This window comes from Ctenocephalides felis, unplaced genomic scaffold (assembly GCF_003426905.1).
Source record: "Ctenocephalides felis isolate EL2017-DRISC unplaced genomic scaffold, ASM342690v1 CF-g0.4_SCAFFOLD_03572, whole genome shotgun sequence".
Lineage (NCBI taxonomy): Eukaryota > Metazoa > Arthropoda > Insecta > Siphonaptera > Pulicidae > Ctenocephalides > Ctenocephalides felis.
Window position 1 is genome coordinate 39,202,746 of NW_020539726.1, and position 24,494 is coordinate 39,227,239.

Sequence of the window (24,494 nt, forward strand, 5' to 3'; positions counted from 1 at the left end):
ATACATGACATTTTGACAGTATTCAGTATGATTCGGTGGCATAATGTATGGAAGTCGGAGCGTAACATGGCCTTGCCATAACATTGGTCTGTTGTACGGCAAAATCGGTCTCCCTTAGATTCAAATATTTTTTCTAAATTCTGAGTTTTTAATTTATGAGTAAGTTGCTGACCAGAGTCTCACCACTACTGGTGTGTTCTTTCTCCGGGGTGTATGTTCTATGTGTATTCTTCTATTTGTGTGCATGTGCAGAAGACATAAGACTTAAGACATCAGGACCTGGTTATTTATGATATTGGCGGGTTTGTAAATTAGTGCTGCTATGCACACATGGAGTTATGTGTCTTCGGTGCTGATGCCGAGACTAGGGACTGGCAGAGATGGAATGGCATGCAGACGGAACGGGACTTTTCTGATTTCCAGGGAACCAAATCAGGACATTGAGGAAAAAAAAATTTGTTTCGATTTTTTAGGTCCACTTTATTTTGCCCATTCACCTCCAAATAGTTTTGGACGTCTTTTCTTAGAATCCATGTCTCTGATCCGTACAGAGCTATGCTCCAGACTATGTCCTGACATAAAATGTTAGTTGTAAAGTTTAACTGTACTTTTTGGTTCTAGTACAAAATTTTATTAGATTTTTGTGGCTGGCCCACAAATCCATAGTACAATTTTTTTACCCTGGGAAACTGTAGTAAGTGAACTTAAACGTCAACTGCATTTTTCATCACGTGACCAATTTATAATAAGACGAAGGTAATAGGACAGAAGGACAAAATGATGGATAAAGAGATCTGGATACTTTACTCCATATTATTTTTTACTTTCCTTATGTTTGTGATAGAAAATCCGGTTTGCTAATCGTATTGTTAACTTCCCGTAGGGTAGTTATAGTAATGGGCCGAAAATCGAAAATGAAAATTTTAATATATATTTACGTTTCAGAGGTTTCTGAACATTTTGGCATACCTCAGAAACTAAATGGATGTGTGTGTGTATGTGTGTTTGTGTGTATGTTCGCATTTTTTCGTCCACGTTTTCGGGCGCATGGATCAACCGATTTGAATGGTTCAAAAAACATTCAATTCCCATTGATAGGGAGATGTGCTGATTAGTTTTTGGCAAAGGCAGGTCCAGCCGTTACGAAGATACGTAGCAAAGAGTGCAGAAAAACAAATCGAGTTTTTGAAAGAACGGAGTATCGGATTTGTATGATCTAAAAAACATTCAATTTGTAATGATTGGGAGAAGAGGTGGTTAGTTTTTGGCAAAGACAGGTGCCGCTATTTCGGAGATACAGAGCTAAATGTGCAAAAAATGGCAGTTTTTGAGTGAACTAAGCGTCCGATTTGAATGATCTAAAAAACTTTTCGCTTGTATTGACAAAACAATTGCTTTTGAGGATGAAAAATTCTAACATCTTTTTTTATTTTCCATAAAATATTTTTGTTTTTTTTTTGGATTAAAAATTCAAAAAATCACCCAGGATAAGCACAGTCTAAGCGCCACTCTGGTACAAATGTTTACCCAAGTGCGTTTAGACTGTTTATGCACTGGAGCACTTTTCCAATTTTGTGAGAAAAAAACTATTGAAAAATGTGAAAATGCCGCCAAGCTAAGCACAGTACAAGTGAAAATGTCGCACAGAATTATTTGCAAATGCGTTTAGACTGTGACTATTCGGGAGCACTTTTTCAATTTTGTGTAAATTAGACAATTTTTTTTTAAATTAAATTCGAAATTAAATGACGATTGTTAATGTTTCAGGAGATGAATTGATTTGTTTATGATTTACATTTGATTTCAGCTCAGATATGACAAGATAGCAAAAATAATGAATGTTACAGTATTTGTAATAATATATTTGAAAACGTTTAAAATTTCTCGAATATTTTATTACGGGTACGGGAAGTTCCAGCAATTTGCCTTAAGGCACGATGCCATACGCCACTAGTTTATTTTTATTTCAAATGTAAGTACCCATCATGCGTATTATGCGTATGAATTACGAGCAAATGCACGTGTGTGCATATGTATATACACCTATATATATATAGATATGTATATATTAATTGAAGAGGTATGTATGTATGTATGTATGTACTTATGTATGACTATGTATGTATGTATGACTATGTATGTATGTATGACCTCCTCCTCCGCAACCGAAGAGAAGCAACCGAAGACTAAATACCGACGGTCGGTCGAATCGGCTTCGACTGTCAGTTGCGATTCGACGGCCACGCCGATACGACCGTCTAATAAAAGGATTCATAATAATTGATAGATAAAATAAATAAAGTCGATTGTGATAAAGTGAATGAAAAAAATATTGTAGACTAAAATCACTTAATTATGTTGTTAGTAGTAAGATAAGGATAATAGTAGGGGTGCAAAGCAATTGGGTACGTTTAGGTTCGAAGCACATTATTTTACTGATATCATAGATAAACAAGTATAAAAGTGACTGATATAAATATAAAGCTTATCTAGAACAAGTGCTCAAATGATTAAAATTTTCAATATAGTTTTGTCCAATTTTTTTTAACATTGCTATGCCGATACGAACGTCCGAAGAATTTGTATGAAATCTTTGTATATTAAAATTAAAAATTGAAAAAAAATATTATAGGCCTCTATAGGTTCATAGGATAAAAGTGTATGGGTAAAATATAAGTTCTGTCATCTATTTGAAGCACATTATTTTTACATACGAGATAAAAATAATTCTGAACAAAAGTGCTTGAATAAATAAAATTTTTAACATATTTTTGTCCAATTTTCTTGAACATTTCTAAAATAACCAGAGATTTTTTATATATATATATTTTAATTACAATATTTATTACAACTGTTAAATAATTAACATCTAACAATAATGATAAATAATGACATAAATTTTAATAAAAAAGAGTACAAACGATAGTATTTACATTAAAATAATATCCGTAGTATGAAGATTTAATATAAAATAAAAGCAAATAATAATAAAAATAAAAATAATAAATAATATAAATAAAATTTCTGAATAATAAAATAATACTAGAAAAACAATAAAATATAACAAAATAACAATATTAGAATATTTTTCATAAATCAATTTTATTTTGTTGGTTTTATTATAATTTATTGGTTATTTGTGGAAAAATGTGCAAGCAATGAATAAATATAGATTTTGTAAAAATTAATTTCAAGTGCAAACTAAATTTGACTAAATTATTCACATTAAACGTTCAAAATTAATAAATTAAATTCAAACATTAAATAATTTAAATATTTATTATCTTCAATGTTTTAATCTCTATTGACTTTTTAAAAATTGATCAGTTACAAGTTTTTTTTAAATCAATTTGTAAAATGATAGTATTAAAAAATTATTTTAATCTTATAATAAATAATGTTACAAATTCGTTAAGTTACCGAAAATTTTGCCAAAAATTTCATTCAATCATTCTGAGTAAAACGTAATTATATTAAAAAAATTATAACATTGCCAAAAGTTTTATGAAAAATTTGATTTTTCTTAATTTCTAGAAACATTTTTCATATATTTCTATATAATAATTTTTTATACGATTATTACTTAGTCTAAATTATTTATATTGAATATTTAAAATTAATTATATTATAAATTAATTAAAATATTTAATTTTAATGTTTTAATCCAGAAATTAATCAATAACAGTTGTTTATATTTTTATATAACACAATTTTTGTTTTAATCAATTTAACTTTTATTTGAGTACTAAAATATTATTTTGATTATTTATTAAATAATATTAAAAACTTATTGAGTTACTGAAAATTTTGTCACAGATTTCTTCTAAAGGAAAAATTTGTAATTATATTTAGTTAAACGTGATTATATTGAAAAATTATCACAGATTTGTTTTTTCATAATTTCTAGAAAGTTTTTCATACTTTACTAATATTATAATTTATTATACGATTATTAAAAATGTTTGTAATAACATCTAAAACGTTTGTGTATTTTCCAAATTTTGTAAAAATACATAATTTTGTTCTTTTCTAAATCAATAATAACAAAATTGTAATAACTAAACATAAATTTTCGATTAGGTATTCAAAAAGCAAATTTGCGTGCAATTTGTTGCATTCTTAAAATTCGTGTTTTTTTTTTAAAAGAAAAATTGCAGATGATTTTAATTTATTTATAAACAACTATTACTCGTGAAATTCATGTTTGAATAATAAATTTTCCTTTATCATTGTTTTTAAATTAATAAAATTTGTATTATATTTCTATTTAGGTTAGGTCACATGTGATATTTTTTAAAAAAAACTTCAGCTATTTTTTGAAGGTTTCATGTAATTAATTTATAAAAAGTGATAAATATATATAATATGTTAATTATAAACAATTAAATTAACATTATTTCATATTATTAATTTTAGTGTGCAGTGTTATAAAACAGTTTTTAAAATGTTTCAATGTGTCAAAAGTGACAGCTGTCAAAGGACAACATAACCTAGAAGAGACACGTGGACTCGATTTTTAAAAGTATGTTTAATGAATAATTTATTTATTTGTATATATATATATATATATATATATATTTGTGTGTGTGTGTGTAATATCTTTCATTTGTATGTTTTTTTTAATTTTATTGACGTTTCGGTGATGTGGTTAGTTCCATCAACAGGAATGGTTATTAGTTCAAACTTTGCCTTAAAAAAATCCTTTCAAACTCAAAAATATTTTGAAATGATACAGCATAATTCAAAATTTTCGTAGAACTCTTTTTAAAATATTTTTGAAAACATTTTGGAAAACTGAATAAAAATCAGATAATCATTACAAACAAAGCAAGGAAGAATGTTATGATAACTGCATCATTCTGAAATCTTTAAACAATTTGAACATTTTTAGTCTTTACTAGTCTAGCAATAGTGTTGCCAGATATTGTTATTGTCATTAGGCAATCTTTAGTATTGGTGACATCAAAAACTAAAAACTATTACATATATCAATAATAGAATCTATCAAACTGAAATAAAATGGAACACACAGAATTGAACATTTAACATTATCAAACACTAATTTAAAATTAATAAACCTAAAACGAGTTTGATCACAAGTAGTGTTGCCAAATTTTATAAATCCATCAGACAACTCTAGTATTACCTGATGGCACACAAAAACAAATTATTAATAAATCTTTTCATCAATCTTTTACATTTCTTCACGCACAATAAATTAAAAACTTTCATTGACACACGCGCCTTGCGATTTGACACAAATTCTCGTCTCTGATAATAAAATAATAATAATAATAATAATACGAAATGAAAAAAAAAAACATGTAAATAACATTTTGCCTTTCACGTTGATTCCCACACATAACTATTTATTTATTTATTTATTAATAATTATATTTCGAATGCAAAAACAGTATAGGAACGCGGACGTGTGATTATTAGAAATTTCAGTCGAGAGTTATTTTCTTTTGGTCGTAAAATATTAATATTAGATTTGATTTGTGCAATTAATTATTTAATAATATAAATAATTATATATATATATATATATATATATATATATATATATATTTAGGTACTGGATTTTTCAATTTTATATCTTTCTTCTTCAAACAATTATTTCAATTAATTAATAACAATTAGTTTATATATGTTTGATTACGACGTTTCGGAACTAGATATGTTTCATCATCAGGTTTTTTGTCAAAAATAATTTTGCATATAGATTACAGAATATCAAGAAAAAATTATTAAAAAAATGGATTAATTATCAAAAGAAAGTAAAGAAAAATGAAAGATTTATAGAAAAGTATTAAAAAAATATGAAAATTTTCATCTTGTATATAATGCATTTCTTTTTTATTATAATTACCTTGTCATATTATAATACTCAATTTTCTGCTATTTTATTCTATTTTATGCCATTTGCTTCGGTTACGTTCTATTTTATTCCTTTTTCTGCCATTTTATTCTTTTATCATTATTTTGTACTATTTTATTAAAATTATCGTGTTACAATATAATATTATATTTTCTGCTATTTTATGTCATTTTATTCTTTTATCATTATTTTGCGGTATTTTATTAAAATTACCTTGCTATAATATTTTGCCACATTGTTATATTTTATTCCATTTTCTGCCATTTTATTCTTTTTATGTTATTTTGTACTATTTTATTAAAATTACCGTTATTATTCATTAATATGAAAATTCTGCTATTTTATGCCATTTTATTCGGTCATGTTCTATTTTATGCCATTTTTTGCCATTTTATTCTTTTTATATAATTTTAAACTTTTTTATTTAAATTTACAAATAGGGATGTATATAATATTATAATATACTAGAAAATGAAATATAATACAATAATAACAAAAAGAATAAAATGGCAGAAACGGAATGAAATAGAATATAACCAAACAAATTGATGTAAAATAGATTAAAATAGAAGAAAATAGAATATTATAATATAACAAGGTAATTTTAATAAAATAGTTTAAAATAACATTTAAAAAAAGGCAGAAAATCGAATAAAGTTGAAAAATTTGGAATAAAATGGCATAAAATAGAATAAAACAGCAGAAAATTGAGTATTATAATATAACAAGGTAATTTTAATAACATAGTACAAAATGACATAAAAAGAATAAAATGGCAGAAAATTGAATAAAGATAAAAAACTGAAGGTATAAAATTTAATAAAACAAAACCTAGCAAAATGGCATGAAATAGAACAAAAAAGTAGAAAATAAACTATACTGAAATAAATATAAATTAGAGTAAAATATAAAATGTTAAATTCAATGGAAAAGAACAAAATGGCATAAAAGGAAATAAAATAGAACCTAACAGAAAAAATGGCATAAAATAAATTAAAATAGTCGAAAATAGAATATGATAATATATCAAGGTAATTTTAATAAAATAGTTTAAAATAACATAAAAATGGCAGAAAATGGAATAAAGTTGGAAAATTTGGAATAAAATGGCATATAATAGAACACAACCGAAGAAAATGGCCTATAATACCAGAAAATGAAATATTATAATATAACAACGTAATTTTAATAAAATAGAAAATAATGACATAAAAAATTGCAGAAAATGGAATAAAGTTGGAGAGTTTGGAATAAAATAGCATAATATTGAATAAAACAGAACGTAACTTAGCAAAATGGCATAAAATAGAATAAAATAGTAGAAAATAAACTATAATAAAATAAATATAAATCAGAATAAAATATGAAATGTTAAATTCAATGGAAAAGAATAAAATGGCATAAAAAGAATATTAAGAATATAAAAAATGGCAGAAAATGACTAAAATAGAATAAAATGGCAGAAAATAAAATAGAATGGAATTAAATTGAGAAATTAAAAATAAAATTGAACAAATTGAAATACCATTTTGATCTTTATCGAAATTATATGAAATTAAACATATTGAAATAAGATATAATAAAATAAAATAGTATAGAATAAAATAATATTAAACAAATTGGAATAAAATGAAAAAAATAGAACAAAATTGATTTAAATTTAAATCTTTTAAAATTATTATTAAATCAAATAATCAAATTTATTTCATTTTAAATAATCAAAATCTTTATTATAAAATTAAAAGTAATTTCGTTCTCGGTTTTTAACTTCCCGAAGGAGAAGTTTATGTTTTCATCAAAAAATCCGATTCGCTAATTTTATGTTTTCTCGACGTTTCAAGCCATTCTGAATCGAATGAGATCAAATTTGGAAAAAGTATGTGTGTGTGGGTGTGTGTGTGTGTGTGTGTGTGTGTGTGTGTGTGAACAGATTTTTTGCCGTAAATCGACGTTTTCTCGAAAACGGCTGGGTCGATTTCAAAAATTTAAAAGCCTTTCGATGTATCTCGACGAGGACTATTGTTTGTCAGGTTTGTGCGACGATCGGCCAAGCCGTTTCTTTATAAATGGCAGAAAAGTGAAAAATTTTTCGTCTACGTTTTAGCCCGCAATTCTGAATCGATTTTGAAAATTCAAAAACGTCGAAAGATATTGGTTGGGAATCGTGCTGATTAGTTTTTGGTAGAGATCGGCCGGGCCGTTTTCTTGTCATAAAGTTTTTTAAAAAAAAAATTTCGACGATTTTTATGATTATTTTTTTGACGATAGATACCATAGTCTTCTAGATCATACTAAAATATTACAGCCCTACGATAACTGGTTCAGCTTTAAAAATTCGTCAAAGTTTGCAAAAATCAGTATGGTCTTTTTGGCATTTGTCAAAATTAGACTTTTGATCGACGTTTTCTCAAGAACGCCTGAACCGATTTTAGAAATTTAAAAGCCATTTGATGTATTTCGATGAGGACTATCGTTTGTCAGTTTTGTGCAACGATCTGCCAAGCCGTTTCTTTGTAATTTGCAAAAAACTTTTCGTCGACATTTAAGCTCATCCTACCGAACCGATTTTAAAAAATCAAAAACTGTTCGAAAGATATTAATTGGGAATGATGCTGATTAATTTTAGGTGAAAATCTACCGAGCCGTTTTCTTGTAATTAACTGTTGAAAAAAAATTTAAGCCGATTTTCATGGCACTTTTTTTGGCGATATACATCATGGTCTTATAGAACTTACTGTAATATTATGGCCTTACGACAAGTAGTTTAATTTTACAAATTCGTCAAAGTTTGCTAAAATTATTATCGTTTTTTTCAAAGTAGGATTGATAAAGTATATTATTTACATATTTTTTTATTAAGTCGATTATTTACACATATCGGGAAGTTCATGTAACTTGCCTCAAGGCTAAATACCAAACCAACTAGTTTATATATATTTTGTAGATAAATTTTAAAACTTCAAAATAAAAAATAAGAGTTATCTTAACACTTTAAGATAAATAATACACTTTCAATTTAATCTAATCTAATTTAAATTATTACTGTTTTTATTTTGAACACTTTGATGATAATTATTGAGATAAGGGTTTTAGGGACGATTAGTTGCGGTTGGTTTTGTATGGGAACATTTTTTATAACCGAAGGATATTAGATAAAAATTATATATATATAATATATATATATATATATATATATAATAATTTTTAAAACATTTTTTATTAGTGAAGACTAATAATAACACTCAAAAGTTGAAAATTTCAGTTAGAAATGCAATAATTTTAATAAACCATAATAATTTTGATAAACTGAGTATCATTAATTATGAAAACCTAAAACTCATATATAGTTTTTGTCATGCAATTTTGTACATTATTTCATTACAAAATATTAAATATTTAAAAGATTTCTAGAAAAAAATGGCAAAAACATATAATATTCTAAGTTTGTTTGATATTTCATCAATCATAATTAAGCATAGATTTATTTCTAAAATTTATTAAATTCATTAATTTCTAAAATATTCATTAATGATGCAATTTTTTCTTCATTTTGGAAATTGTTTTTAATTAATAAAATAAAAATAAAATTAATATTTTTTGTGTTATAATTCTGCGTGAATTTGATAAATCATTTTTTTTAACTTCCCGTAGGCTAAGTTATTGTAATGGGCCGAAAATCGGAATTGAAAATTTTTACATTTCTCGACGTTTTGAAGGTTTCTGAACGTTTTGGCATACCTCAGAAAAAATGGATGTGTGTGTGTGTGTGTGTGTATGTATGTGTGTGTGTGTGTGTATGTATGTGTGGATACAAATTTCCAGTCACGTTTTGAGGGCGCACGGATCAACCGATTTGAATGGTTCAAAACCACAAAACATTCGATCCTTTGATGGGAAAAAGAGCTGATTAGTTTTTGGCAAAGGCAGGTCCAGCCGTTTCGGAGATACGGAGCAAAGAGTGCGGAAAATAGAAATCGACTTTTGATGAGAACGGGTACCGATTTGAATGATCTAAAAAACATTCAATTAGTAATGATTGGGAAAAAGTGTTATTAGTTTTTGGCAAAGGCAAGGCCCAGCCATTTCGAAGATACGGAGCTAAATATGTAAAAAAATGGCAGGTAGTTTTGAGAGAACTAAGCGTCCGATTTGAATGATTCAAAAAAACTTTCTGCTTGTCTTAACAAAATAATTGATTTTGGAAAAAAAATTTTTGTTCCATTTTTTTTTTTTCTTATAAATATTAGACAATGTTACAATATTTATAATAATCTATTTGAAAATATTCAGTATTCCTCGAACATTTCGTTACGGTACGGGAAGTTCCAGCAATTTGCCTTAAGGCACGATGCCACCCACCCCACTAGTTATTATTTTGTCTAAATTTGTTTTTTTTCTAATTAAATTTTTTTTTAATTCTGGTATGTTTAATTTTTCGTTAAAATTTCCCCGAGCTCTCGCACTATCCGAAAAGTATTTCAAATAAATTATTATTGTTTATTGCTCGGATAATCATAAATTTATCATCGTTTTTATTGCAGTATTGATTTAATGCTTTTAGTTTTGAGAAATGATAAATATTTTGTAAAAAAATTAAAAAGAACTTTTAATGCTTTGATAAATCAAGTGTGTGCGTGTGCTGTATCTATATCTTTATAATAATATATATTTTTTGTTAAAATTTATGACAAACTTCCCAAGTGTGTGTGTCTGTCTATGTGAGCCGATGTTTTTACATTTTGTCGACATTTTTTCGAAAACTGCTGAACCGATTACACAAATTCAAAATAAGACTCATTCATCCATTTCACATGGGACTTGTTGAAGATCAGTTTTGCGCGATCGGCCGAGCCATTTCTTCAGTTCCTACTAGCTTTTCATTTTGAAGTGTTCCTTTGTTGTTATATAATCATTTTTAGTTTTAGTTTTGATAAATGATAAAAATGTTGAAAAAAAATCAGAAGGAATTTAATGATTTGATAAAATAAGTGTGTGTGCTGTAATAATATCTTTATAATAATATATATTTTTCGTTAAAATTTATGACAAACTTTCCAAGTGTATGTGTCTGTCTATGTGAGCCGATGCTTTTACATTTTGTCGACATTTTTTCGAAAACTGCTGAACCGATTACACAAATTCAAAATGGGACTTGTTAATTCATTTCACATGGGACTTGTTGAAGATCAGTTTCGCGCGACGATCGGCCGAGCCATTTCTTCAGTTCCTACTAGCTTTTCATTTTGAAGTGTTCCTTTGTTGTTATATAATCATCGATTTATCCGGAGGATTCCAAATCGCACGTTACAGGCGATTTTCAATTAAGGAATCATCTTCTTCTCGAGTCACGACGAAAGGCGCTGCAAATTGAAAACTCGGCGGAAAATGCTAAATTAATAGACGCGGAGGAAATATAATTGTTTGTAACATTTTACTTCTCGATGATCTAAAAATTTTGATTCCACGAGATCATCGACTTCGATGTAAAATTTTTTTGTACCCATTTGCTAATTCCCTATTATCATAACTGTCGGTCAGGATGTTGTAAAAATTTGCTGTGGCTTTTGTTGCCTTGGTGGGAGCTTCTAATAATAATCTCTCGTGGGCGCCCTGGATGACCGTTAGGTTATTGTAGGATAGAGGAGACTGGGGTAAATAGTGGTAATCATGAGGGCTAAAACATAGAACAATGCTTTACTTAACTAAATTTTATCATAAATAAAAGGATAACTTGTATTTTTGTAAACTTTAATGTATCCAGTACTAGAATTGCTCAAATGATTTCTATTTGATTTAAAATTATTTCTTAATTAATAATATGGCTTTTTAACTTCCCGTAGGGTAAGTTATTGTAATGGGCCGAAAATCGGAATTGAAAATTTTTACATTTCTCGACGTTTTGAAGGTTTCTGAACGTTTTGCATACCTCAGAAAAAATGGATGTGTGTGTGTGTGTGTATGTATGTGTGGATACAAATTTCCAGTCACGTTTCGGGCGCACGGATCAACCGATTTGAATGGTTCAAAAAACATTCGATTCTATTGATAGGGAAAAGAGCTGATTAGTTTTTGGCAAAGGCAGGTCCAGCCGTTTCGGAGATACGGAGAAAAGAGTGCACAAAATACAAATCGAGTTTTTGAGAGAACGGAGTATCCGATTTGAATGATCTAAAAAACATTCAATTAGTAATGATTGGGAGAAGTGTTTATTAGTTTTTGGCAAAGGCAGGCCCAGCCATTTTGAAGATACGGAGCTAATTCGTTTTTGAGAGAACTAAGCGTCCAATTTAAATGATTCAAAAAACTTTCTGCTTGTCTTAACAAAATAATTGATTTTGAAAAAAAAAATTGTTAATTTTTTTTTTTTTTTTTTAGTTTTTTGTATATCGAAAATATTTCAGATTTTATTTTTAATTCTGACTATAGTTCTAATATAGTTTACAAAGAATTTCAACTCTGCAATTCAGTTTATATAATTCTTATAAATATGTAAAACACAATGTTACAATATTTATAATAATCTATTTGAAAACATTCAGTATTCCTCGAACATTTCGTTACGGTACGGGAAGTTCCAGCAATTTACCTTAAGGCACGATGCCATAATTGCCTCAAGACAGAATTCCACTTACAGCTAGTTTAGTACTAGAATTTTCTAAATGATTTGTATTAGATTTAAATTAATTTTTCTGATAACATGTTCGTGATTTAATTGAATATATATTTTATACGTATTTATTAACTTTCCGAAGGAGAAGTTTATGTTTTCATCAAAAAATCCGATTCTCTAATTTTATGTTTTCTCGACGTTTCAAGCCATTCTGAATCGAATGAGACCAAATTTGGAAAAAGTATGTGTGTGTGTGAACAGATTTTTTGCCGTAAATCGACGTATTCTCGAAAACGGCTGGGCCGATTTCGAAAATCTAAAAGCCATTCGATGTATCTCGACGAGAACTATTGTTTGTCAGTTTTGTGCGACGATCGGCCAAGCCGTTTCTTTTTAAATTGCAAAAAAGTGAAATTTTTCAGTCTACGTTTTAGCCCGTAATTCTGAATCGATTTTGAAAATTCAAAAACCGTTCGAAAGATATTGGTTGGGAAACGTGCTGATTAGTTTTTGGAAAAGATCGGCCGGGCCGTTTTCTTATAATAAAGTGTTAAAAAAAAAATTTGACGATTTTTATTATAATTTTTTTGAGGTATACACCATAGTCTTCTAGATCATACTAAAATATTACGGCCCTACGACAACTCGTTTAGCTTTAAAAATTCGTCAAAGTTTGCAAAAATTAGTATCGTTTTTTTGGCATTTGTCAAAATTAGACCTTTCATCGACGTTTTCTCAAAAACGCCTGAACCGATTTTAGAAATTTAAAAGCCATTTGATGTATTTCGGTGAGGACTATCGTTTGTCAGTTTTGTGCAACGATCTGCCAAGCCGTTTCTTTGTAATTTGAAAAAAAGTGTTGAACTTTTCGTCCACATTTAAGCTCATCCTACCAAACCGATTTTAAAAAATCAAAAACTGTTCGAAAGATATTAGTTGGGAATGATGCTGATTAATTTTAGGTGAAAATCTACCGAGCCGTTTTCTTGTAATTAAATGTTGAAAAAAAGTGTTAAATTTTTGTCCACATTTAAGCTCATCCTACCGAACCGATTTTAAAATATCAAAAACTGTTCGAAAGATATTAGATGGGAATGGTACTGATTAATTTTAGGTGAAAATCTACCGAGCCGTTTTCTTGTAATTAACTGTTAAAAAAAAATTTAAGCCTTTTTTCATGGAACTTTTTTTAGCGATATACATCATGGTCTTATAGAACTTACTGTAATATTGCGGCCTAACGACAAGTAGTTTAATTTTAAAAATTCGTCAAACTTTGCTAAATTTATTATCGTTTTTTTTAAAGTAGGATTGATGAAGTATATTATTTACACTTTTTTTTGATTAAGTCGATTATTTACACATATCGGGAAGTTCATGTAATTTGCCTCAAGGCTAAATACCAAACCAACTAGTTATTATTTTTTTTTAAGAAGCCATGAGTTCTCATTATATGAGAGCCCCTAATAAGGACATCTTATAAATATAAATTAATTTAAATATATAAAACATTTTTAAAAATCAGTTGACAATTTTCTTAATTACCATATCAATATAATCTTAATATTATATGTTAGCAATCTCACCCAATAAAGTCAAGGAAGATGATTTTCTTCGATTTTCTTTTATAGTATCCCATTCGTCTCCGGTTTCTCCTAATCCCTAAGATCGTGTCGTGTATCTTTTCTTGTGCACCGGTATTCTTATCTACGGCTTCTTATTCTCCTAACAATTATTTCAACTTTATACTTTATGGTTGATTTTGCTCTTGACCGTCTATCCATTGGTTCGGTTCATACTTCTCGTGTTCATCAATTAGACGAGACGGACGATAGAGGAGGATGATAATTCTAATGGATAGATGGATATATATATATATATATATATATATATATATATATATATATCTTGTGTATATTTTGTTGGTGCATGGTTCTCGATCACGAACTTTTGCTAATTGAGTGCTCTTTAGGATAAATCTTAGAAAACTTTGCTAATGATGGAGTAAAAGCATTATACAGGTGCTTGGTTTATCAAAATCAATCAATGTCAACAAGTTGGTAGTTTTGACAAAAATAATTGTCAAGTTTTGATTTTTATACCTGTAAATTAGCTGTATGTACTGTATATTATAGCTGTATAACATTAACAGGGGCATTGAAAAGAATCCACTCTTTCGGCAAAAAAAATAAAATACTAATTCTTAAAACGCAAATAATGCCTATAATCTTATATGGAATAACAACATGGAGCCAAACAACTAAAACTAACCTAAATGACATACAGCGAATAATGAATAAAGCCACAAAAATAGCATATAATTTTCCACATCTAACACCCACCAAATACTTACAGAGAGAAACCAATAATCATTCACTAAATAACATAATTAAAATAGAGAAATGCAAACTAATACACAAAATGAAATTTAACCGAATTAAAACAAGCGCAACAATAGACATAAATCAAGATATACATGAACACTACACTAGACAACACAACAATTTTCACATTGAACACAAAGAAAAAAAAAATTGAGAGAAAATGTCATATTGAGTGCTAGCAAAATATATAACGAATTGCCAAACGATATTAAGATGACCAATGATGACGATAAATTTAAAAGAAAAATAAAAAAACACTACAAGGAAATTGAAGACAAAGAAGACTGAAGAGATATATATATATATATATATATATATATATATATTATATTTTTAATTATAATATAGATATTATATTGATGAAATAGATATTATAGTCAAATGAAATGTATATATTATATAAAAACTGTTTTTCATAATCTCTCATACCAGGCAACTCTGCCTGACTGAGATATGAAAATAATGTATATATATATATATAAAAATAAATAAATAAACTCGATGGTTAAACCAAAATATATATATATATATATATATATATATATATATATACAGTTTGCTAAATACAATTAAACAAAAAAAAGTTTTGGTTCTGATTTTGCAATATCTGGAATTGAATTCTTTAATTTCCAGAACTTGGATTTGAATTAATCAAAAACTCTTTAAACTCCTCTGATTTTTTTAAAAAAAAATCGATGTAATTGATTTTATAAGATAGCATAATATAAACGAAAATAGTAGAAATTTCGTATAAATGGCCTAAGTGTTATGACAAGTTTGGTAAATGACCTAAATAAAAAAGTAGCAATTTTGTAAAAATGGCATGACATGTTTGAGAAATCGCATAAAATTTAAAATATTTTGACATAAACTTTATTTAAGATTTTTGGCAGATTGATACATTTTATCTAAATGGTATTGAATTCTTAAAATGGCATAAACCTAATGTAATATTATTGACAAATGGCATAAGTTTAAAATAAATTGTATTAAATTTTTGAATAAGCATAAGCTTTATGAAGTATTTTTGGCAAGTGACATAAAATTCATTAAAATGATATAAAATTAATGAAATTGCATAAACTTTGTGAAATATTATTGACAAATCGCATAAAATTTATAAAAATTATACAATAGTCCTAAAATGGCATAAACTTTACATAATAGTTCGGATAAATGGCATAATATTTATAAAAATGGTATAAAATTCTTTAAATGGAATAAAATTTATAAAATATTTTTGGCAAATGGCATAAAATTTATTAAATTGTTATACAAATTTTAACATGGCATAAATTTTATGAAATATTTTTAATAAATAAATTAAATAAATAAGCCTTTTATTTCCAGCCTTTTTTAATTTTTGCTAAATCAACATAAATGTGTATATACAGAACATGTTGCATTATATAATATAAACACAGTACACATGGCATAAAATTTTCAAATTGGCATCAACTTTATAAAATAATTTTGATAAATGGCATAAAATTTATATTTTTTTTAATAATATTTCTAACATGACATGAAATTTATAAAAGTTTTATAAAATTTCTTAAAATGTCATAAACTTTGTAAAATATTTTGACAATTGGCATAAAATTTATAGAAACAGTATAAAATTCCTAAAATGGCTTATAATATATAACATTTTAACAAATGGTATAAAATTTGTTATAATAGTAAAAAAATTATAAAATGGCATCACATATTTTTGACAAATGACATAAAAATTATAGAAAATGGTATTACATTATCAAAATGTCATAAACTTTAAAGAAATCGGACAAATGGCATACAATTTCTAAAATGACGTAAAGTATTTTTGGGAAATGGCATAAAATTTATGAAAATAATAGTAATAATCTTAAAATGGCATAAACTTTACTAAATATTTTTGACAAATGGTATAAATTTATAAAAATTGCATAAAATTCCTATAAGAACATGACTTTTTTTTGACAAATGGCATAAACTTTATAAAATATTTTTGAAATATGCTATAAAATTCCTAAAATGGCATGAACTTCATAAAATATTTTTTGAAGAAGGCATAAAATTTCTCAAAATGATATAAAATTAATAAAATGCCATAAAGTACGTGAAATATTCAAGCATGGCATAAAAATGATTTAAAATTCTCAAAATGGTATAAACTTTATAAAAAAAAATTACAATTGGCATAAACTTCATAAAAAAAGAGAAATGACATAAAAGTGGAATATAATATATAAAATTGTTATAAAATTCTTAAAAGCCATAAACTTTACAAAATGACAAATGGCATAAAAATTATAAAAATGGAATAAAATATATAAAATTGTTAGAAAATTCTTAAAATGGCATAAACTTTACAAAATGATTTTGACAAATAGCATAAAATTTAAAGTTTCAGAATTGCATAAAATCTCTTTGGCAATAAATGGCTTAAAATTTATAAAAATAGTATAAAGTTCTTGGAATGGCATAAACTTTTTTTAAAAAAAATTGACAAATGGCATAAGATGTATAATAAATGGTATAAAATTTTTTAAATGGCATAAACGATTTTTGGTAAATGGCATAAAATTCATGAAAATGGCATAAAATTTATAAAAATTGAATGAAATTTCTAAAATGGCATAAGATTTATAAAAATTGAATAAAATATCTGAAATGACATAAGAGATTCTTGATAAATGGCATTACATTTGTAGTAATCTGCTAAATTACTATAGCTAAATATGAATTCTTGTTAGAAGTTTATTATTTACGCATATGGAAAAGTTTAGGCAACTTGTTTTAAAGCAAAATGTTACTTACACCTAGTTTACATAACTTGACTATGTTATCCGAGAATAAGTGCAATAATTTAAAACCCAATTTTAGCAAATTATTAACTCCATGTTCATACTAGGATAATTTTGCTCTCTTATCTTAAATAGTCAAGCTTTGGGTGCAAAATTGGGTAGACTTTATGAACTTGGTAGTATATGTCCTTAAATCATATTATATTACAAAATGTCACCTACATCTAGTTCATTAATAGGAAATAGTAGTTTGTAGGAAATTGTTAGGTTTTATCATTTTAGATATTTTGGAACCAATAATAATTAATTGATCTCAAATAGAACAAATTGTCAAATATTTCATACTTGAATTTAATGCACTATGTTTTTGTTCTTTGTACACAAAAATATGATATTAAAAAGTTTCTATTAGATTCTCGTTATCTCATGTTGAACAACTGAGAGTGTAGACCTAAACGATCATGAACTAGGTGTGTGTTTACTAAACAAGTGCCACCTACACCTAGTTCATTAATACTTTATTCATCCTCTTCTGTTGCTTGCCTTTATTTAATTATTATAGCATCGTACACTTTGCGTCTGAAGACTCTTATATGAGTCACGCATTCTGGACAAGAGGAATCCTGAGACCTTTCTGTATATATATGTATATATACGTGTATATATAATTACAATACAATGTATACATATTGTATTAAATATATATGTACATATACCTACATATATGTGTAGAAGAGACGGTGCGTTCTCGGTTGGTCACGAGCAATTGTGACCAATTGAGTCCACAGTTAGATTTCGTTCCGTTCCGTGTTTTCTTGTAATAATATGAGAGTTAGTGGAAATTTTCAACGAACAAGCATTATTAGATTACTTAATTATTTTACTTTGCCATGGGTCTACATTCCTAAAGAGCTTGAGGAAAATTCAATTATTGTTGTGTTATTTGAAAATATAAAGGATAAGATTTTTGACATAGTTAAGCCTGAAAATTTAACTCGTATCACACTTAAGGATATAATACTTAATAATATAATAGAACATTTAAAACTAAATAACAATACGTTCCATTTTTGTGACGCAAAGGTTCTTTATCATGAGTCGAAAGTCTCACAAAGACGCTTTGCGTAATCGGCTTATATTTTTTTGAACAAAAATTGTTTAAACAGACACTAGCTTCATCTGCGGAAATTACCAATATGTTCTAAATGATGTTTCCCAATTTATATCAAATATCTAATACATCACTTGGTGCAACCACATGTTTTTTTCTCAAAATTCTGGCCTCGCATTTCGAATTTTTACAGAAACTTATATTCTTGTTGGCAAGCCTCGGATGCACGAGTGCTTACGTATAACATTTTATTTATTAATTATTTTTTATTATTTATAAAAAAGAAATTACTGACATTTGGTTGTTAATATGTGTAAGTGATAATCTAAGAATTTCAAGTAAATAATGTTTTATGCAATATTTTAATTTAAGGTTTATTTATAATTAGTCTGTCTTTTTAGTTAAATCTCTTTCTTTTTACTCTTGCTCTGTGTATATTCAGTTTTTAACGTTACTTTCTGTTTTTTTTTTCAAAATTGTAGAACCACTGACGATGACGTAGAATTTTTTGTCGAAACGTATGGGAAAATAAAGATGTTTTAAAAATCTTAAAAATTCTTTAAAAAAAATAATTAGCCAATAAGGTGATACTCTTGTCAGCATTCCTATAGAATTACATGAATTTTTAGATTATAAAATATATAAAATAGGGAACGAATTATAAGTGACTAAAAGAGAAGTCAATGCAGGTTTAAAATATTATTTAATTGGGGTATGATTTTGTAATACTTAATTTTATAATTCAAATTTTTTGTACTAATACTTTTAAAAAGACATGGCTTTTTAAAAGAAAATCAAGTATTTGATAAAAAAAATATAAGTTACATAATAAATTCATTATAATAGATAATAATTTACTTGTAAAAATAATATTAAATTTATTTATTCTCTAACATCTAAGATCTAATTTGGAAAATTAATCGACTCCCAGTGAAATATAGTTCACAAAAATAAACGTTACAAAGCGATTTCAAGTGTAATACTTTTTTTCCTTACTAGAATTTAGTATGGAAGTATTACATGAATTAATTATGTATTATAAATGTTTGTGTATATTTTTACGTTTCCGTAAATTTACAGTTCAGTTTGAAAATGTATATATTTCAAATGCGTTATTTTACTCATAAGAAATATATCCTCAGATGGATTTATTCGGCACCTCTTGCTAATGTAAACATTCTCAAGTGTTTTGAGCGATAAAATGATCACTGTATATTTTATGAACGATAAAATATATAGTGATTATAATTATCTATATAAAAATGTATAAAATAATTGATATTAATTATGGACAAATTTTCATTGATTACTGATTTTTTCCCTCGAATATTTAATTTTGGAACGGGAAGTTTTAGTAATTTTCCTTAAGGCACGATGCCGTACACCACTAGTTTTTATTGTTGCGCCGCCAATTAAAATGTCGCTTCAGCAATTAAAACGCCTGATCGCACAGCAAATGCACAGTTTTTAACAGTTTTTACTACCAATTCATACGAAGACAGGACCGTAACAGAGCATTGTCATGACATTCTTATTTTATGGGAAAACTAGCCCCTATTTTTTTTTTCTTTTATTAATTTTAGTATTATTATTTTTAACTTCCCGTAGGGTAAGTTATAGTAATCGTCCAAAAATCGGAATTGAAAATTTTTACATTTCTCGACGTTTTGAAGGTTTCTGAACATTTTGGCATACTTCAGAAAAAATGGATGTGTGTGTGTGTGTGTGTGTGTGTGTGTGTGTGTGTGTGTTGTATGTCCGCGTTTTTTCGTCCACGTTTTCGGGCGCACGGATCAACCGATTTGAATGGTTTAAAAAACATTCGATTCCTATTGATAGGGAGATGTGCTGATTAGTTTTTGGCAAAGGCAGGTCCAGCCGTTACGGAGATATGGAGCAAAGAGTGCAAAAAATAGAAAGCGAGTTTTTAAGAGAACGGATCAACCGATTTGTATGGTTTAAAAAACATTCGATTCCTATTGATAGGGAGATGTGCTGATTAGTTTTTGGCAAAGGTAGGCCCAGAGGTTTCGGAGATACAGAGCTAAATTTAAAAAAAATGGCTGTTTTTGAGAGAACTAAGCGTCCGATTTAAATGATTCAAAGAACTTTCAGCTTTTTTCAACAAAATAATTGATTTTGGAAAAAAAAAAATTTTGTTTCTAATTTTTTTTTCAAAAAATTTTTTTTGTAATTTTCGATTAAAAATTCAAAAAATCACCCAAGCTAAGAACAGTCTAAGCGCCACTCTGGTACAAATGTTTACCCAAGTGCGTTTAGACTGTTTGTGTACTGGAGCACTTTTCCAATTTTGTGAAAATTATTGAAAAATGTGAAAATGCCGCCAAGCTGAGCACAGTATAAGTGAAAATGTCGCACAGAATTATTTGCAAATGCGTTTAGACTGTGACTATGCGGGAGCACTTTTTCAATTTTGTGTAAATTTGGCAACTATTTTTTTTTGGAATTTGATTCGAAATGAAATGACGATTGTTAATGTTCTGGAGATGATAAATTGATTTATTTATAATTAACTTTCCATAGGGTAAGTAATCGCAAAAAAATCGAAAATGAAAATTTTTATATATCTTCACGTTTCAGAGGTTTCTGAATATGTTGGCATACCTTGGAGAAAATTGATGTATGTGTGTGTGTGTGCGTGCATGTGTGTGTGTTCGGATACAAATTTTCGTCGACGATTTCGGGAACACGGATAAAGCAATTTGAATAATTCAAAAAACATTCTAGCCGTTCCGGAGATACGGGGCAAAAAGTGCCAAAAACGGTAACTCAGTTTTTAAGAGAACGGAGCGTCCGATTTGTATAGTTCAAAAAAATATTTTACTTGTGTTAACAAGATGAAGATTTGATCAAATTTTCATGAAGATAGGTCTAGCGGTTTCGGAGATCTAGTAAAAAAAACTAAAAAAAATAACATTTGGCGGTCAACAATAATCATTAGACATTAGACATATGCATATCAAATTATCAGATATTTTATTGAGATTTTAACAATAAGTATAAGTTTTGTTTACATTCCTATGGGTTCCGTACTATTGTTTTTCCGTTAGACAGCGACGCGGCGCTTACGCGCTTCTATATTTCGTCTCTATGCAGTTAAAGCAGTACGATTGCTTTGAAAAAAAGTTCAGATCTTCCAAAATATATCAAAATGAAGATAACATTTTTTCCAAAAAAAAATTTTTATAAAAAAAATTATTTAAAAATTTTTTAAAAAAAAATTTTTTTTTTCAAAAAAAAGTAATTTTTTGTCCGATTTAAAATTTCTAAAAAATCTTATTTTTTCGAAGTGAAATTTTTTCAAAAATGTTAATCGTTTTTAAAAAAATAATAATTTTTGGCACGGGAAGTTCCAGCAATTTGCCTTAAGGCACGATGCCTTAATTGCCTTAAGACAGAATTCCACTTACAGCTAGTTACTATTTTATTTGTTATTATTTTTTTATGTTTTATTTTGAATAGTCAGTGTTATCTTTATTACTGAATTCAATTTCAGTAGTTTTCTATTAGACAATTTTTTAGGCGAGTCTCCTTCATTTTCAAAAAATAAAAAAATGGAATGAAGTGAAGCAAGATTTTCTGTAGTTATGCATTTAGATATCTAAGATACGAATTTTTAAAATGAAAAATGAAGTATTTTGTATAATCTTTTATACATACCACATTTTTATGTGGCGGTCATAGATTAGAGGAAGCATGTCCGACTCACATGCCGGAGATCGTTGGTTCGATCCCTGGCGCTTCCATATATAAAATATCAGAATAATTAATGAATGAAAATTAGAATGTACAGAAATTGAATTAGAATTGAAAATAAAAATGAAATAGTATAAAGAAGTAAGAAGATAAAAAAAAGGGATGAATGAAGATAAGTTGAACTATGTAGACGAACAGAATTTATGTGAAGAAGATAAGTTGAAAGAAAATATATAGTATAAGAAGAATAGAATCTATATATAGATTGAATATGATATAAAATTAGTATAGTATGTAAATGTTGTATATTAAAATGCTCTATAGCGTAACGATTAAGCTCACGGTTCAAGCCGTGAACAACCTGATATCATGCAGTAATTATATGAATTTTTACTTAAATGAAAAATATGTTTCCATTTGAAAATAAGCTTATCTCGGTCACTTTAGTGTGTAGTGTAAATGGGAAATCTTTCACACTATTCTTCCCTGTATGGAATTAGAGTTTCTCGGCTCACGGTCCTAGTATATAAATATTTGATATTTCTTACTGGCTCCCTGTCTATATTCCGAGTTAGTTTCATGTTGTCTCCTACGGCTGACCGTGTCATCTCCATATAATAATAACTTAAACATCATCGTTCGTTCGTACGTTCGTTCGTACTCTTTTATAAAAGAAAAAAGAAAAAAAAAGATCAAAAACAACCAAGAACAACAAGAAGAAGATCAAGAAGATTATTTATGATGTATATCGATATATATATATATATATATATATATATATATATACACACATTGTTCGAACAATTATCTAAAATCAACAAATTCATCTAAAAAACAGTGAATATTAAAAGATTTGTACTTTGTTCGTTTCGTCACTGAATTTGAGCCATCATTCAAACCAGGAAAAAATGACCAAGCATTTTAGTTCGGTACTTTCAACACTAAATGTATGCCATCATTTTGTATTTTAAACTACACAAAAAATATTTTTTTTTTTTGTGCAAGATTATAAGCATGTAATAATTTTCACTATTTTTATCTATTCATGATACAACATATTTAATCTTCATTAATAAATATAATGAATATACAAACATATTACATTTTGTTAAATATTTTTATATACGTTTCGACACTGCTACGTTTCATTAGAATACACCAAAAGAAATAACGACATATTATAACAAACTAGCTGGAAGTGGAATTCTGTCTTGAGGCAATTATGGCATCGTGCCTTAAGGCAAATTGCTGGAACTTCCCGTTGAATACTGAATGTTTTCAAATAGATTATTATAAATATTGTATCATTGTCTGAATGAAATCTGAAATATTTTCGATATACAAAAAACTAAAAAAAAAAAAAAAAAAAACTTGGTACAAATTTTTTTTTTCCAAAATAAATTATTTTGTTAAGACAAGCAGAAAGTTCTTTGAATCATTTAAATCGGAAGCTTAGTTCTCTTAAAAACTGCCATTTTTTACATATTTAGCTCCGTATCTTCGAAATGGCTGGGCCTGTCTTTGCCAAAAACTAATAAACACTTCTCCCAATCATTACTAATTGAATGTTTTTTAGATCATTCAAATCGGATACTCCGTTCTCTCAAAAATACGATTTCTATTTTCTGCACTCTTTGCTCCGTATCTCCGAAACGGCTGGACCTGCCTTTGCCAAAAACTAATCAGCTCTTTTCCCTATCAATAGGAATCGAATGTTTTTTGAACCATTCAAATCGGTTGATCCGTGCGCCCTAAAACGTGACTGGAAATTTGTATCCACACATACATACACACACACACACACATACACACACACACACACACACACATCCATTTTTTCTGAGGTATGCCAAAATGTTCAGAAACCTTCAAAACGTCGAGAAATGTAAAAATTTTCAATTCCGATTTTCGGCCCATTACAATAACTTACCCTACGGGAAGTTAAAAATAATATATTTTGATTAAATACAATGTATACATTATATTTGATATATTATCAGAT

At 27.3% G+C, this 24,494-nt stretch overlaps 1 protein-coding gene across 1 annotated transcript in view; it reads left to right on the forward strand.

The window, feature by feature from the left end:
• The first annotated feature begins 4,414 nt into the window (after window positions 1-4,414).
• The window catches only part of LOC113387632 (protein N-terminal asparagine amidohydrolase-like), a 129,436-nt gene continuing 109,356 nt past the window's right edge, over window positions 4,415-24,494 (forward strand). The window contains exon 1 of the mRNA XM_026624986.1: window positions 4,415-4,522. The gene's annotated coding sequence lies outside the window, so the exon portion shown is untranslated. The remainder of the gene's footprint in view (window positions 4,523-24,494) is intronic.